The sequence below is a fragment of the Megascapheus bottae genome, chromosome 4 (assembly GCF_031878675.1).
Source record: "Megascapheus bottae isolate mThoBot1 chromosome 4, mThoBot2.hap1, whole genome shotgun sequence".
NCBI lineage: Eukaryota > Metazoa > Chordata > Mammalia > Rodentia > Geomyidae > Megascapheus > Megascapheus bottae.
In genome coordinates, this window is record NC_143512.1 from 33,265,179 (window position 1) to 33,284,084 (window position 18,906).

The 18,906-nt window shown below is 34.1% G+C and overlaps 1 long non-coding RNA gene across 1 annotated transcript in view; it reads right to left on the minus strand.

Moving 5' to 3' along the window:
- Window positions 1-2,025: 2,025 nt before the first annotated feature.
- LOC150064245 (uncharacterized) overlaps window positions 2,026-18,906 on the minus strand; it is a 55,392-nt gene continuing 38,511 nt past the window's right edge. The window contains exon 3 of the long non-coding RNA XR_016535143.1: window positions 2,026-2,284. This is a non-coding gene — a long non-coding RNA (uncharacterized LOC150064245). The remainder of the gene's footprint in view (window positions 2,285-18,906) is intronic.

The window sequence follows — 18,906 nt, forward strand, 5'->3', positions numbered from 1 at the left end:
TGAAAGGGGCACTATTATGCAAGATGCATTGTACTTACAAAACTAATTGTTTGAATGGCTATGCTTTTGTACAATGATTTACAGATGATAAAAATACAATTAAAAAAACCAAAACTTCCAAGTGACCAGATACTGGGGAGTAGAATTGCAATGAATGAATGTGGGGACGCAATCATCCAGTCCATGTAACTGCTGGATTTTGTTGTCAGCCTGTGTGTTGTCTGTTGCCATACTCCACAATGTGTAGTTAAGTTGAGAAAATGCTACTTAATAGTTGTGAAGGAATGAAAGCAAAAAGAGACATTCACATTATAAAAATGATTTTGATAATCTAAGTTTTTTCACCATGTTTTAAGTACTCCAAGGTGCATTCCAAGTATTTCTGGGCATAGACACGTAAAGTCATATTTTTCTTTTCTCCTATTTGATATCTATTAGAGATAAGTTGGATATTATACTTTGAGTTACTTTAACCTTCACCCTGATTTCTGGTCTTCCTACAAGCTTCTACTCATTTAAAATAGTACTATATTAATTTTTTTACTTCAGTGGCCATTTGTGCTCATATAAATATCATGTAGATGATAACAAGGTTATATAATGTAAATTGCCATGATGTGAGTTATGACTCCAACCTCCCAGAATCCTAAGTATTTATATTTTTAATTTTTATTAAGTATAGAAGAAAACTTCCAAAGTTAGGATACTTCCTTTCTAGAAGGAATATTTATCCTAATTAATCTCTGCTGTAATACAGAATGGTGGATAATGGACAAACATTCCATTTCATAGATGAAGAAATTCAAGTCACACACAGGTTAACGGAGAAGCCAGAGGCCACACAATGAGCCATTAACAGATCCAAGAAGAATAATGATATTTTTTTCCTCCCAAGATGGTGTCTCAGACAGGCCGCTATTGTCGCCATGATTGTATATTCTTGCACATAACAAAAATTAGTAAGATGTCTAGGCCAAAATCCATGGAATAAACTACAATTTTACATATGGTAATTATCTAGGTAGGAAACAACAAATTATTCCTTTTGCAAAAACATGCCTCCCAATATTTAATGTTTCCCATTTTCTTTGTATTCAGAAATATCTATTGTTCAACTACAAATAAATGCAAACTATAACTGTGATGCAAAGTAACATTCATGCCACTAGTACCATTAAAAACCCTCATGTGTGAATGGGTGTTTAATTAGGCCGTATTAGATTAATCCCATGTCTCCATTGGTTGTAACAAATGAAAGACACTGTACACTGTCCTGGGGATCGTCTTTGAAAGCTCAATGCAACTTTCATATTTTCCTGTGTGATCAGTCACCTAGGACCTCCCTTTAATTTAATGAAAATTTGGTTTGTAAATCAGGAAACCTTTTTAATTGCAAGAATCCTTTTTAAAGGATTGACATTACCTTTGTTGTTTGATACATTAAAATAAGGCCCATAAGGGACAGCTCTAAACAATGAACTTCATATGAAATAGATAAAAGCTTGCTTCTTGGGCCTACATAGTAATCCAGAAAGAGACCTGGAAAGAACAACCTAATACTTCTAATATGATAATATTGCCTAGGTAGCAGTAGGATATTTGTTATAAAAGGTCTGAAATGTCATTTCTTAATGACATTTTGAGGTAATTCTAACCACTTTTAAAATAATTACATATAGATTACAGTTATTGTATAAGATGACTTGCCTCCAATTTAAACATTGTTGGGAAGTGAAATGTAAATTTAATAGTGAAACCTAATTTTTAAATCAGAAGAATATTCCAGCCGATATGTAAGTTTTGCTTTGTCATTGTACTGTATTCCATTCAGTAGAACAAAGACTGGATGCATAATGAGCCAATGTAAATGAAGTCAAATCAGCAAAAGCATGGTGGGGGAGGGGAAGGTGTAAAAAATGACAGGCAATATAATGACCAGGGAGTAGAGAATTTAAATGTTTAATGCCTACATATTCAGATTCATTTTTCTGTCATGCATTGAATGGGTAGACTGAGGCGCTTGAAAGTCCAGAATGAAAGCATCATCCTCTGGACCAAAAGAATTATTAATATTACTTAATAGCATGTATATGATCTGCACTTATAACCATGTTTTCCCCCCTACCTTTTCTTGCTTCCCTCTCTTCTCTGTGAATAGGAATGGAGTAAAGAAGGTGGATAATTAGGGATAATTAGAAACAATGCTGTAAGTATTTATTTGGGGCTTTCTGTCTTGTCCTCTTGCACTGCATGCCAGCTTCTCCTCTCCCAGCCATGATGGAAGCTAGGAACACAATAGAAACACAGCAACAATATGAATTGCAAATGTGTATATATCCTTCTGCACAACCTATCTTATTGACTCTTAATAAAATGAGTATCTTCTTAAAAAATATCTTGAGCTGAAATTGATGATGGGCTTTGGAAAAATAGTACACCATGCCTTACAATCAACTAGACAGAGTTGTGTTAAACAGAATTGCTGAGCTCTTGTCTGTAAATTAATCCCCTCCCTCTCCAATAAAGGAATGAATCTTGCTTAATAATCAGTGCTGCTTAGCATGTGTTATAACTGTACATGTGAAAATCTGAGCATTTTATATACCCCACACTTTAGGACCATAATAAGCTTTTATCCTAATGCTCCCATATTTAACATTTTCCTACACAGAATGTGAATTCCCAAGAAAATTGGCATGAAGACCATTTAATTCAGTGCCTCCCCCCACCACTTCATTTTCTCTCTGATGTAGTTGCAAAATATTGTTGCCTGGAAAAATATTCATAAATTCATTTCACTGTCTGGGGCAGTTTAACACATAGTAATTAAACTGCAGCTATAAACAACAAAGCATTCACAGACTTCTCTAATTTCAATCTATGTAAAACTAGTGAATATTAATTCTTAAAAATAAGTGCATGAATAATTTGAAGGTGGAATTCTGTGGGAAGAGAATGGGTAGACGGAAACTTTGTTGAAACATTATTGTAAATTAAGTTAAATTTCTAATTTAGATGTGTATTGAATTATTCAGAAGAATTTGCCTTCATGCCTCAGAAAAGGGGAAAGTATTTCCTTGGCACCGGAGATGTGTACTAGAAGGCTCCTGCTAAACTAGCTGTATATTTGGGAGGGGTGTGAGTGGCTTGAGGGCAGCACATAGAAGCATGAATACTTGCTTTGTAAATATTTAAGCTTTTTGCAGCCTAGTATCTCCGAAAGAAATAAATTGCTAACCTTTTACCTTTGAACTCTCTTCAGAAATATCTTAATGTTGCCAATTGTGAACACAGTCCACTTAATCAGTACATTTGAGCAAGATTTATGAACTTTTTATTCTAAATACATTTACATATACACAAGCACATATATGTGCATAAATTTACTTTATTACATCGATTTTACACAAACTGAACCTTATGCAGCTGAAGTACTAAAAAAGCCAATCAAAGTACTCTTCATACATTCTTAAGTCCATAAACCTCTTTAAATTGTCTCTTTAAAAAACACACAGCTAAATTATGGAAATGCAGACAGCACAGAATATTTGCCAGTTATATCTTGATTCTTATTTGAAATTCCCACAAGAATATAGGCATGACAGTAATATAAACCATAGAAACAGAAAAAAGTAGAACACAGGGACTTGTAAATAAATCCATGAATATCAAGAAGCACAGATGCTAAGATTATGCATTTTCACCAGTACAGTTCTGTGCTTGTAAACTATAAGGCCAGACATTTGTAAAATGCAGTGCAGCAGGTACTGGTGAGGGAGGAATAGAAAGAGGAGACTCAGGGAAAGGTGAGGAGGAGGAAGGAAGAGAGGGAAAGGAAGGGAGGGAGGGAGACGGGGGGGGGGGGACATAGCCAGACACAATAACGCATAATAATGTTAACATTCCTGCATGTCTAATGGCTTAAATATGCTGTGTGCCTCACTCTAGCCTCACACTGCAGCTGATGTCAAAGAACCATTTAATATTTTATCAACAGTTCTTCTTTGAATTAAAAAAATATTTTTCCCCTATTGAAAGCATTCAGGGATTTCCAAACTTACAAAACAAAACAATCTCTTGAATGGCAAAAAATTAAAACCTAAGAATATTTGTGAATACCTCATGTTCACCATTCTTCAAAGCATCATACATTATTTACATTTTAGCAATGTCAACATGTCTTATTTGCCAAGGAAACATAAAGTCATATTTTAGCAACTTAAAAAAACAAATTAGGAATATAGTTTTATTTTTAATGTAAAAGAAACTCATGGAATGATGATTAGAAGATCAATTGAACTTCTAGGTGCTTTAAAATGGAAAATATTGTTTTCTCATTTGATGCATACTATGTCTGTAACAAAGAGTGACTGGATTGTATTAACAAAGAAGATGAAGGCTGTATGTGTTGGTTACAATAGAATAACCACCTTCCAGATCTCTTAAATCCACAATATATGTAGTGTGGGTCCTGAGTGGCTTTTGTTTTCAATGTCTTTTGTAAGCTTTTAGGGTTTTTTCTGCATCAAATGTCAAGTTAATTTACAGGGCGCTATTACTGATATGTTTCCTTGGTTTGTGGTTTTCTGTGAAAGGCAGGCAGCTGAGACCAAGTCTTAGGCTAGGGGGAGGGGCAGCTGGAGCCCATAACACATACTCTGTGCCAGGGTCTGTAAATTGGCTGCTTGTATGACAGCAGGCCCAGGGAAACCTCTAGTCTTCATTTGCATGCTGAAGAGTACCCAGGATTAAACTGGACTGATTTTCATACAGGATTTAGACCTGACATTTATTATTCGGTTCACAGACCTCTTGAAGGAAAGTTTGTTTTCCACTCAGAGATGAAAAATCTTCTAAGATAAATAAAGATTGGCTTAGAAGTAACAGTAAATAAATATCTTTCTCTGTATTTCTTACGAATTTATCATATATGATTAACAGACAGATGTTTGCTAGCAAATTATTATATTTTGCTCTTTAGCAACTCTAAAGGAAAATATCTATCAAGGCTCCACTCAATATTTATTTAAGAAGTATGCGATCAATTCTGGAAGTTTTTACTTTTCCATAAATAAGATTTGGGGACATATTTGATCTCTAGGGCAAATTAAAACAATTTGAAGGCAGTAAAGTACTCTGAAATGCTTAATTTTGTATCTGCTCCCTGTGCTTGTACAAGGACAAAGAAAATGTGGGTGACACCGTAGGCATTAATTACATATTTTTATATAAAACAAGAAAATCCTCAATGAGTGCCACATATGAACCCTACCTATCTATCATATTTTCAGTATAGATAGTTCATTTTCATTGCCAAAGGAGCCATAGAATTTTCTGGTGTCTTTTAAGCTTTACACATTAATTACTTGCCCACACACTTTTAATTTAGCACTTTGGTGGCATTCTCACAAAACTAAGACTTGATCTCTTGTATTTGAGTAACACACATTTTGATAGAGCACCAATATGAAGAAATGTGACCGACCTGCTTTGTACTTTCTAGAACATGTTTTCTGTGTAGGCCAGAATAGGGATCACAACAGTGCTTAAACAGCACAAAAGAAGAAATTTAGAAGTCCTTATGTATTAATAAACAGAACAGAGTTTTCAAGTAAATTGAAAATACATTGTATACATTTAATAAACATAAGGTAAAATAATACAAATGTCAGCAATTAAATATATTATTGCATCTGTCAGTGCATATGGAGAAAACTAAAATCTGCTACATATTTGAATTCTTAATGTGTCAATGGAATTTTTGAAAATGTGTTCTGGTATTTGATTTTTTATGAATATTAACATACTAACAACAAACCTTACATGTACACTTTAGGACACATAGTTCTTGGAAATATTTCTTTGTTTCAATGCTGCCTTTTAATTTTAAATGTACACATGCATCTTATTCTTCACATCAATTATGGTTATACTCAGGAGTATATATTATTGAAGTTTTAGACAGATTGTATCAATGAACTTTTATGATGTGATCACATCATCATATTTACAAATCTGTTTATTAGCCAATCATTTCATAAATGAGCATAATGAGTTTATATAGTTTTGCCTGGAGTAAATGATCATATATAACATGCACACAATTGATGTGACCCTACCAAAAATTAGGTAAAACCAAAGGGTAGAAATTACTGATGTAAGAACTTTTTTGTCATCCTTCATATGGCAATATTTTTGCATCATCTATGTGCAATTTGCAAATGTTAACATAAACATTATTATAAAATATGCCTGCATATGCAAAGTGAAAAGGACCAGGTCAATTATTTGAACAATTCAAGCTAAGCCCTTCCTTTTGGCTTGCAGTGGATAATTGCGGCGAAAGTGTCTCTCCTTTGAATTATCTGGATGGTTGCCTCAATTCTTCACATTGCTTTCTCCATGTGCATAGACATTGCAATTATGCTTCTTTAGAAATCACCACTTTAAAAAACATACAAGTGTAGAATACATTCACTGATGACCTATGGGCTTAATATACTAATGAATTTGTTTTCAGTCAGGTAGGGATTTTGAAAAAAGAGGAAGTTAAATTTATTTTCCTCAATGTTTCGAAGCTATTTTTTTTCTTTTCCCAATAAGGGGAGAAATACATGGGAAGGGGTAATAGTGTTCAGGAAGTAATGTACCCACTACCTGATGAATGTAATTGTAACCCCTCTGTACATCACCTCAACAATAAAATAAAATTTAAAAAAAAGAAATATAGAGGGGTAGCTTGATGTGAAGTACATTTATATATAGATCACTCTACGTTTCTCCAACCATCTCTGGCATCCTTCTGTTGCAGAATCTTTTATTATTAGTAGTATTATTTTATTAGTATACTTTCATAGTAGGCTCTTCTAGTTGCATTAAGAATATTCTTGATAGTGTGTTACCAGTATAGCTCTGGAGAATACCTAATGGTGAAGGTTCGACCTTCAGCCTGAAACTGTGCAAGCATGTGCTTGAGAAAAAAAAGGAATTCTAAATCCAGTTGGTTGGCATGGAGTGGGGTCATTTTCAGTCAAGTGGATACACTTCAAAATATGGCCAGCATGTAATGACCAGAGTGAATGTGGTTGTTTTATATTTTATTGGGGGGCGGTCAGTACATGAGAAATAAGTATTTTTTGCCCCTCCACTAAAGATTCTTGTTATAATTCAGATATAGATGTCTCACCATCAAATAGTGAAACTCTCTATATCTTCAGTGTAATTAGTATTGTACAGTATTCATGGTGAAAATACCAACCAGGGAGGATTCCTACTTGATAATCATTGTAAATTTGAGATTGTCAGGCTACTCCTAATTAGTCACTGAGATAAAGATAATATTCAAGACTCTAAGAGGTGCAACAGACGTAGAACAAAATGAAGGCAAAGATGCCACAATTAGATTATTGTCTCAAATGCCTATGCTTAATAAAGTTGGTGCACCATGTTTGCCAAATAATTCTGTCAGGCAAGCAGTCATAGTTTAAACGTCATTAAGCAATTTATCCTCATCTTAAAATGGAACAAACAAATGGCCTTACTTTTGTTGTTTTGGAAATGTGTAAGAATCATCTTGATGTAAAGAATCATCTAAGGGGTGGGGGAGGGAAATGGGGACAAAAACATGGGTTACCAGTGAGTGAGAAGTAATGCACCTACTACCTGGTGAATATAACTGTAACCCTTCTATGCATTACCCCAACAATAAAAATATAGTACAATAAAAAAGAATCATCAAAGAAGAAAATCAGTGTATTATATTTTTTAAACTTCAACAGGTAGAGAGTAATTTTTAGACTTGCCTTTAAAAGGCATTCTAGTAAAGCATTTGATTATTTAACTTCTCAACTATTCAGTTTCTTACTATTTCATACTGCTCCCTGGAGAGGGGGCAAGGAAATATTAAAAATACTACAGAAATACAAAGGATAAGATATTTGTCACTCTCGTTTAAATTGATGTATGCTGCTGTCCTATAAACGTCACATCGGATAACCCTGAAAAATTACCATGAATCTCCATAATTATGCATATTCATGATGGTATTTTGCATGGTGCTAACAGCAGACTGCATGTGGGGTGGGACGTGATGGGGGGGCAGGCATGATGTGACAGATTAAAATTATTACCAGTATCATGAAAATAGACATAGCAACAGTTCCATTTTGTTAGGGCTTTAGAAAACAAAAGCATACCATGAAATTGGATAATAATTAATAACTAGAGAATTCTCTCGTATAGATTTTAGCACAAGAAAGTTAACAGTAAAATGACTAGAGCTATCATTGTTACTTGTAACTTTTTTGTGTTTATCACAGGCTCCTGTGTAGTGGAGCTTATCAAATGAAGGAAGAGTGTACTTTGAAACTTTTTTAAGGGGGAAGAGAAGGGGTGTTGAGGGTGGATTTTCAAGCTCGCTAAAGTACATGGTTGAAAGCTTTTGATGATCTGTGCTAGGCAAATTTCTTCTGATAAATATGAATCATACTGTGTAAATTGCTAAAATGCCTCTCAGAGATAGAAAAGTTGGTGTGTATCTCAATAGTTTTTGTGCTGAGGCAGAGAGCAGAGTTAATCAGGGACTCTAGAAGTAATTATGGACAGAGTTTGGGTAATACAAATGCTTGGGTAAACAGGGATTGTTCTTTCCACAAGATTGCCAGTAGAAACAACAATAGTGGTATTGTCCTCCAGTTCTCATTAGAGAGACTTGAGGAGGGACTGCTGTACTGTGAGGCGGATGGGAAACTGACAGGCAAACTGTGCTGGGAACGACTCTCTCCTGATCCCACTACCACAAGCTCTAGCTTTTGGCATCAGGAGTGCCAGCTGCATTGGGAGAAGCCAAGCCTGTCATACCACCTTCCCATCAAATCTTCAGTATACAAGAGCCAGACCAGAGTTTGGAGCTTAATGAAGAAACAAATACAAAAGAGAAGATTAGGCCTTGTTAACACTTTGCATTCATTTGTTCTTAGAGAGGCTGTACTGGAAGGGTTGATTTACAGAACTCATTCTTTTTTCTTGTAAGCAGAAGAGTTACATTGAGGATGCATTTTAATTATATAAATATACAGCAAACAACATCTTTCTGTGTTTCTCTGTAACTATTTGCTAGCAATAAAATAAAAACATTTTAAAAAATATACCACTTAAAATAGTGATATCCAAGACAACTGTTAAAATCAGTAAATAAATGCTACTCATTTTCATATTAATAGTATGTATTTCTGCTACACAAAGCAGATACTTAAGGGGTATCATTGCAGTTTTTGAAAAAAAAGTTGGGTTGTAAAACTTTATTGCTATGGGCTAACAATCGCCTTTTCATGGGGTGTGGTGGTGGTGGTGAAAACCGCCATATTCATATTCATATTTCATGGCACTACATCACTTTTATCTTCAAATTAATTGCATTTGAGAAAAAGGAAGTGTATTTTTGAAGTTACAAACTCTTCAGAAAGTTTGACAGCATAATGCTACGTTATTTTTATTGTTGTAAACAGTCATCAATGATACAAGGTTGCATTGTATACAATTGCTGGGTAAAACTTATTTTGGTTTATGCTGTCAGCCACTTAATGCACAAGGTGCATTTTTAGTGGTGATCCTCCAAAGGAAACAAGAGAGAAGAATAATGTACTATCCCACACAGAGTGCGAAGGGTCCACTTAAGAAGATTTCAGCATATATCTGTGCCTCTTTAGATGTACAGTAGGTTGAGAGAAGATATGCTGTTTGTTAGATTCTAAAAGAGAAAGGTGCAATTACTTGATTTTTTTTCTTACAAGTTCTCAAGCATTTCAGATGCAAGCTTATTGAGGAGACCTGTGTACATTTAGTCTTGAGTATAATGGAAATCCAAAAATATAAACAGGTAAGGATTGTTTCTGAAGGTTACTTTCTGTCGACATAAGAAAAAATAAAAGATAGAGCCAACCTGAATCCCACTTATCATTAAACAAAATTGTTTTATGAAAAACTCACTAACTTTACTATGGAAATATTTAAAAGACCAAACTCATTTTTTATGCAAATTGAATTAATTTAATATAAACTTATGCTCACATAATAAGGGGAAAACAGTATAAAGTAGAATTTATGCTGTATAAGCACATTTTTTAGTTTTAGATGTAGCATGATTTCATATCTCAGGCACTACTGACAACTTCTTCCCTAATTTGGAGAGATATTACTTGGATCTTATTGGCCTAATATAAATGAGTTCTCTGTTCTAACAGGACCTAAAGAAAGCCAGTAGTTTGGGTATTATTGAAGTGAGCTCCCTTTAGATGGCTGATATTTGAGGAAGACTGTGTCAGACTTATGTGGGATCCATTGTACTTCTACTGTTTGTGGTTTTTATAATTGCAGAATATGATTTCATATTAACATATACAACCAATTGTGAGCCTTGAAATACTCACATGTAGCTCACATTTCCTTGTACACATATTTCTGAGAACTCCAGGATATAAGTTCATGTTGTGTCCCAGTCAATGTTAGGTAAGACTGTCAACTAAGGAGAAGCAGGAGAAAACCCACAGTTGAGTATTGGGCAGATAATATTTACCTCTGCAATTCACTGTACATTAAGCAGAATATTATAAAACATATGTCTGTGTGGGTTTTTCCAAAAGAGCAACAGGATGATCATGAACAATAAAAAGTTCATATTGGAAAGCAAAAATTTCATAAGCAAAATTTACACCCATTGGCTTATTGTCCTGTAATTAACACATGTATGTATACTTTTTGTTGTATCGTGATACTGTGTTGACAAAAATGAATAAAAGCACATTTTCTTCTTGAAAATATACTGCTGGCTTGGAAGAGTAGAGTTAATGAGTATTAATAGCATGTGCATTTAATTAATAGTGATCTGGCCACTTTTTGGATTACACAACATTATGCAAAGAAGAATACATTTTAATAAAGTTTGGTGTTAATTTGCTCAAATTCATAACTTAGATGAATAAAAAGAAAAGGATAAAATGTACTTTCATTTAGATCGGCAGGTATCCACCGTGAATTTAATTAAATTTCCCTTTGAAATGAGTTGATTCTATGTAAAACATTAGCTACCTTGTGAAAAAAAAATCAAGTTTTCTTTTAAAAGTGCTCCAAAATTTGTTTAGGAAGAATAAAAGAATTCAAATAAAGCTAAAATTAAATGGGTAGTAATAGTTCATATTTAGGCAATAGACACTTCTTTTCAAAGTTGTTCCTTTTTTAAAGAGAGAAATAACTTCCTTGATCACAGCTGTAACAAGAGTGAAATTGGTACATTATTTCTGTCTCCTCCTTCTCCAAGGCTATGGATCTAATATTTACAAGGGAAGGAAACCTTCAGAGGAATGGCATTTTGGCTGCACTCAATAGCATCATATTTGTACTAAAGCATTCGGACTGAAGTTAGAGGCAGAATTCCATTCCTCCTGGCTTCTCTTATCACAGAGTTCCTTTAAGCTCAGTCCATGCTTGCATCTACCAAATATGTGATTTGTGTTCACACCTTTTCCATAGGCTTCTTGGGATTTAAAAATATTTCCAGTCAAATTCTAATATGAATCATATATTTCCCTCAGTGTGGAAGGAAGCTGGCTTTTGTGAATTGAGTGGTTATTTTGGCACTGGAAGTCCTTAGGAGGTCTGATTTAGGTGTGCGAGCTCTAGATCAGAACTTCAGTTTATCTTCCCATGGAACCAGTTGAGTCATCATCTTACTGAGCAGAAGGCATTTCTTCCTTATGTAGCGACCCTAAAGATTACGTCTAATATCCTATGACAAAATAACTAGGTCTAGAATAGAAAAGATGTCTTAGATGTCAGCTTAGTGTCTGAATCTATATTTGATGTATGTATAGATGGAGTCCAAGATACACTCAGAGATGAGTGGTTCTTCAAGATTCTTTAAGAGTCTTTTGTTTTGGTTTGTGTATTTTGTTGTTGTTTTAAGGTGGTCACTGGTGGCTCAAGCATGTAATCCCAGCTTCTCAGGAGGCTGAGAACTGAAGATCACAGTTTGCAGACAGCCAGAGCAGGAAAGTTGCAGTGAGACTCTTATTTCCAATTAACAGTGCCAGAAATGCCACTGTTGCTCAAGTGGTACAGGGCTAGTCTTGAGTCTTAAGGCTCAGGGACAATGCCAGGTTCTGAGTTCAAGTCCCACAACCAATCAAAAAAATAAGAGAAAAAAATTACTTTTTAATCCTGAAAGGTCTGTGGGGGTAGGAACAAACCTCTTATCACCTGCAAAAAGTTAGAGGGCACTGTGTGGAATTACCTTGTGATTCTTAGTTTAGGTATACATGTTATTGAACCATGTGGATCTTTGCTGCAGTATGAATAAGTTGAAGACAAGGAGGCTTACATGCATATTCAGCACAGAAACGTAACCTCTTATAAACAGATAAGTTGATGAACAGTTGAAGATAATTTTTAAATATAGATGCCACTGAAATCTAAAAATTGTTTTATCTGAATATTCTCCACTCTTCATGTTTTTTTGAAAATAAAGAAGTTCGACTGTGACAGTGAAAAAACATAGTATTTATTTTCCTCTATTTTAAAGAATTATTTAGTACATATACTTACAGAATACTCCTTCAAGTACAAAAATAAAGTGCATGAGGATAGATACTGCTTACCCAACTTAGTTTCAAGCTGCAAATTCTTTTATAGTCATGTGCTTGATTACAAAATGGTCAACCACTTTTTAAAAGCACAACTTATGTTTGCAGAAAGTTGCCTTTAATGACATTGTTGGGTGTTTACTAAATACATCAGTTAACTATTTCATGAGGAAGAATTCATTTTCAGATGTAACACTGCTTATCTCTGAGTTTAATCAAGACTCTTGATATATGTAGGACATAAAAAATGAGTGGCTCAGCTGTAGGCATATATTGACCTGTTAACCTGAATTTCATTTTTTACTACTTTTAGTATTTAAACTTAAATTCTATAACCTACATATGAATGAGGGATTATTTTTCATCTGAGAATTATCATCCTACTTTAACTATCCTAGCAAAAGAAAGTGTTCAATCCCTCCACAACCATTTTATTTTAATTTTTAAAGGTTTTTGAACTTGTCTTCTGGAAAGCTCTTCCAGAAGGTAAACAGCACAGAGAGTGCTTTATTGGCAAGAGGTGGGTACCCTTTGGTCCCTGTCATTCATAAATATCATAATTCATCTATATACATTTTAAGTGTCACTATAAATACCAATATCTTCTAAATGATATTTTCCTAATGAATGTAACTTGTATATCAAAATGAAATTTTGAGGCTAATATTTTCTTTGTTATAAAACTTGTACATTAGGAATGTATTAAACTATTGGCTTGCTTTAATTTGAAAATCAACATTTGAAGCAGAATTTTTTATAGCTTTTCACACTGGTGGTAACATTTATAAGTGGTGGCACTAGTGTACAAGAGTGTACAAAGATGTTTAAATTCTCAAATACATTTATAACAATTAGAATCATCTCTGAGTATATTCTTGAGGGGACTCTCTTGGTAGGTAACACATATATAACAATTATTTCTCCATTTTTCTTATTGTAGATTGATTTAAAGTCTCTAAAGAATCTTTCTGTATAGTATGTTAAATTTAATTTTGTCTATTTTCTTGTTCTTGGTAAGTTTTATAACTTTTTGTTATTTGAACATTTAATACTAAGTTAATTATTTTTGATAATGTAATGATCTTTTTAATGTGATTTTCATATAATGAATATATAAGGTGAAATAGGAATAAAGGTGATGCATTTACATTTTTTTCTTTGATGTTATATGATCAGGCAAAGTACAATTATGGTAGCTAGTATACTAAACAAATATGGAAGTGTTATATTTTGTGGCCAGTAATTTTTTTTAAGATGATAAACATATCTCAGAGTAGGAGGCTTTTTTGTAAGAAAGTTTTTTATTGTCTTAAAAAAAAACATATGTGATCTCACTGTTTTAGAAAGTTAAAGAAAAATATTTGCTAGTTTCAGCATTTTGGAGTAAAAGGTACAAATATTTTCTTCAAGAATTTTTCTCGTATGTTTTAAAGAAGTTATGAGGAGTTACATAAAAACTTGACCTAATGATAGACAAACAAGAAGAGAGTTGCATCCAAGTTTAATTTATTGTGAAAAATAATATATAACATAACAAGTTTTAAAAAAGATGATAATTAGAATGCAGATTTACTAACTAAAGTGTGTGTGCTAAACTTCAGCTCACTCCACAAAGACTGAATTTCTATTTATAAATCTTAATAATTACAAAGCGTATTTTTCATCATATTGTTAAGTTTTAGCAAATCCTACACTTCCTCTAGAAAGAATTGTAATCAATTTATAGAACTACTACATCAACAATGTATTTTAAGGCTCAAAATACATGAATTATCTTTCCCATAAGGTGTATAGGCAATAGGCTAGTTTTCCCTATTTCTGCTCTGTTACATACACATGCTTACATGTTTCTCACCAAATTTCTCTCTCTCTCTCTCTCTCTCTCTCTCTCTCTCTCTCTCTCTCTCTCTCTCTCTCTCTCTCTCTCTCTCTCTCTCTCTTTACAGTTCTCTGTCTTCCTTTTCGTCTTCCTTTCCTTCTCTCCAGCCAGTTGTCTCCCTCCCCTGCCCTCAGTTTCTCACAGCATAGTACAGTGAATAACAGATTAAGAACATTCAGTTATGGTAGGGCTTCTAACCTTGTTCAACTCCAGCATTAGCAAAAGGGATTCTGCTTCTTGAATTCATTAATAGTGTTTTGTCACAAAAGGCTTTGTAGTTCTCTCCTGAATATTGAGCCTAGCTTAATAACATTCCATTTATGTTAAAGACACATTTAATCCGTAAATGTGACCTTTAGAAGAATTCTCTTGTTTTTCATTAAAGAAACACTGCATTACAAATATTAATTATTCCTTGATGTTGTATTTTAATTAACTAATCATGTGCTATTTGCAGCAATAAGGAATGTAGTAATGTATGTGCAGCAATGCTATGTAGTGCAAGATCAATATCAAAGAATCCATTGCTTTAGAAAAGGTATATTTGGTCTATTTTCTCTGGATGGATTTGCTTTTCTGAAGTCTCAGAATGATGCTTAGTTTTGCTTGATGTTTTGTGTTTTTAAATGCAAGTCTGATTAAAATGCTGAATGTATCGTTAGCCCCATCACTAATAAGTGAACGTTCACTGATGCATATTAGCAGGGTCTAGCAATGTGGTGAAATTGTCACTTAAGTGTTTGGAATCTGAACACAGAAAGTGACAGGCAATGCCGAAGGTCCGGCTCCAGTGCATATTTTCACTGTAGCTGGAGTCACTGGAATGGTGAAACCAGTTTAGGTTCAAGGTCACTGCTGACATTCAGCTGTCATGGCTTCATTGTCTGCAGGCCTTCTCTCCATTGACACATTCAAGAGTACTTTATAGCAACCACAAAGAGCCAGTCAATTGATACCATTACACTTCATGCACACACAAACCACAAGCCTGTTCAGGACTGTTGATACAGTCTAACATTTATTCATTAAGGGATCTATTGAAAATGCAACTTGCCCAGCCCCACTCTTAACAACATAGACTTACTTGTTTAGTCCAAACATTTAGCTATGTCTTTTTCAAGTTTTGCACAGCATTCTCTAATTGAGGTAACATTATCTGCATCTTAATGCTACACCATTTATGTCCAATGAAAGATTACCTGAAGAACCCTGCCATTACCATGCTAGTTTAAATACGGGCAGTTGTATAGAAAAAAATATACACAAAAGATGTAAGCAGGGGGAAAAGAGAGATATTTATTTGTTCTGTGAGTGCCACGGAAATCCAATTGCTCAGAAATGAAATAAGAGTCTGGAGTGAAAGGAGGGAAAACCTAAGCTTGGGTCAGGGAAGAGGCAGTGATTAGCTCCATTGTGGGGAGCTCTTTGAGCTTCATTGGTTGTAAAGAAAAACCCACTAATGAATCTATTGAAGCTTGCCAGAACTTTGTGAGGAAGACAACTTAAGTTGTGGTGCTTATCTAAAAAAATAGTAGTAAAGCATGTGGAGCGATAAAGCAGCACATATGTCTCTTTATTAACAGCTTGCTCGTAAAAAAACGTATTTAAAGATTGTATGTTGTATAAATGACCTCTTTAAAATGCATATGTTTGATTCAATATTCACAGGTCTTGGAAAAAAATACACTTGCATGGTGATGAGTTGTCAGAAAGTAGGTGCCATTTAGTGGTTAAAAGGCTGGGAAGCAGATAGTAGTCAATGGAGCTAATGTCTTTCTGGGTTTCTACCAATATTTGTGAAGAAAGACAGGTTTAAAAGATAAATTAGAAGGCTGTTTACTGTTTGGCATGCAAAAAACACTTCATTAAGGAATGTAATCAAGCGAGGGTTAAAAGCAAGAGACTGAAAATAAAAGAACCTCATAGTCCCATGTACTGTACACATTTGTTTGTTATTCTTGTATCATATATGGCATTTCTAACAGAATTGAGTCTGATTTTACAGTTTACTATAGTGATATAAGTGTAATTGGATGAGCCTATTAACTCTACAAAATAGCTACACTAAATAAGTAATCTAAAACAAGACTATTATTAATGTAACAATTCAACTAGTCAGTAGTCCACTAGAAAGAATAATCTCAATGAACAACTTGAGCAATATCATCACAAGTTGCTAGAAAATATATGTTGCATAATAAGTAATGGAAGGAAGTAGTTTAGGGACAGTGTTATCTGTTAGGTTTTGCAAAATTTCAGTCAACAAAGTTCTAACAGTGTATGAGGAGAAGCATTCATACTGCCAGTGCTTCATCACTGAGCATGTTCATGGTTTTACACTCAAAAAATCAAGTTCATTTTCACTTGGTTGTGAAGAACTCTCTACTCATGAGAACTGGGCTTATAATTAAATGTGATGCTACTGAAGTCTTCATTTTTTCATATATTTTTATTGTAATTAATAGAAGGGTTACATTATATTCACCAGATAGAAGGTATATTACTTCACAAATGTTGATACCATTTCTCATGTCATGGTCCCCATTTCCCTCCCCCTCCCCCTGCTCATCTTTTTCATGAGCACATAAGCATTCCTTAACAGCATACTATTTCAGGTTAATAGAATGAATTGTTAACCAGAATTCTTTCTTTTCATGTCAAGGATATCTTTGAAATCTCAGATTTCTAACTTAGGCCCTATGAGACTTGCATGGAAATTTTCTTGTTATGGTGAAATTGTCCCTTTAAGCCTATGTTCACAATGAGAGAAATGATCAGTGCCACAGAGGATATGAGCAACCTTTCTCTGGGTACTTGTTAATTTGCTCCAGTGATCAAACTAGCACGAACAAAGGCTGAATGTGACCAAATAAAAACCAGTTACATGGTTCTAATGTTTCTCAGGTTAAACCATCAGGGATCTATTATGTCTGGACTTGTTGCCAGCAATCTCTTTTTCTATGAGATTATAGGTCAGACTTGGGACTTTAACTTATTAACGGAGAAACATTAGGATTAGAGTTAGAAGACCTCTAACAAGTCACTTTAGTGGTAAAGGGAATTAATATTTACAGGATGTCTATTACATTTGAGATGCTGTATTGATCAATTAGTTTCTGCAATAACCCTATAAATCCTGAGAATATTATTGTTATTTCTTCTTATGGATAAATATTCAGAAGACCTTGGATTTTTGCAAACTTTACCTGAGGCTACAAAGCAAAAAAGTGAGAAAGCAGTAATTCAAATCAATGGTCACATTCCTCTAAGGCTTATCACATCTTGATCATCAGTCTCAGCCAATGGAACTAAAAGACTTTGGTAAAATTTGATCGTGTTGCAGATGCTGATTATGGTGAATACCTCTTTCTCCTTTTCATTTATGTTGCCTTACTTTTCAAGTTTATTTTTCTATCATGAGTTTTCCATTTTACCATTCTCTCCCTTTTGCTCCTAGAGAACACCAAAGTTGATCATGATCTCAATGGGACCCCTTCCATATAAGTAATGTTCCCTATATACTTAACCCAAGTAACATCATTAATAACCAAAATGATCTAGAGTCCACAGTAGTTTCTGTTGGACTTCCCCCACCCCCATATGAAGAGTATGAGTATAAATCGGTCAGCCCAACATTTAGAGTCTCTGTGTGGATCATGTAAAATTATCATGCTATGTCCTTAAATATTTCATTTAAAATTTCTTCTAGAAAATCTCCCTGGTGTTGAGGAAACAAACTTTGTGAGTTCCTCATTTCCACTGGAGATTCCAGAGGAAGCCATGTGTGCTAAGTGATACAGCTGACTATCGGTATGTGGGTGGTGTGTTAATATGCAGATGAAATTCAGGAATACCCTAACACCTAAACATTCTGGTGGCTCTACAGTTGTATGGAGGAATTTTTATGTGTTTCTGACATATTTCTTCAGGGAAAAAGAAAGACTGTTGAAGTGCACATTATCAGTTAAATAGCTTGGTCAATTTTTGGAGTATTCACTCATTTGAGTGGGAAAGAAATTACCCTATTTGAAAATTAGAAAGGGTATAGTGCTTTCATCATAGACACACTTATTGTCTGTCATAATGCAATTCTTCTTTGTCTGTCCAGCTGTACTTCTAAAACCTATTCAAGATGGGGACTTGAAAAATGCCTTACTAAAAATGACATCAAATAATAGAAACAGAAGAGACATGTTCAGGGAAAACAAGTGACTTCCTTGCTGAAACTTTACTGAAATTAGATACGGATTTCCAGTTTTCATGATGTAACTTGATTAACATGATTTTGGAATTGTCTTGCATTTTATGTTAGAAAATAAAATTATTGGGGAGAAATTGTCTCCATGTATAGTTCTATTTTTTAAACTATTCTTCACCCAAACACAATTAAAA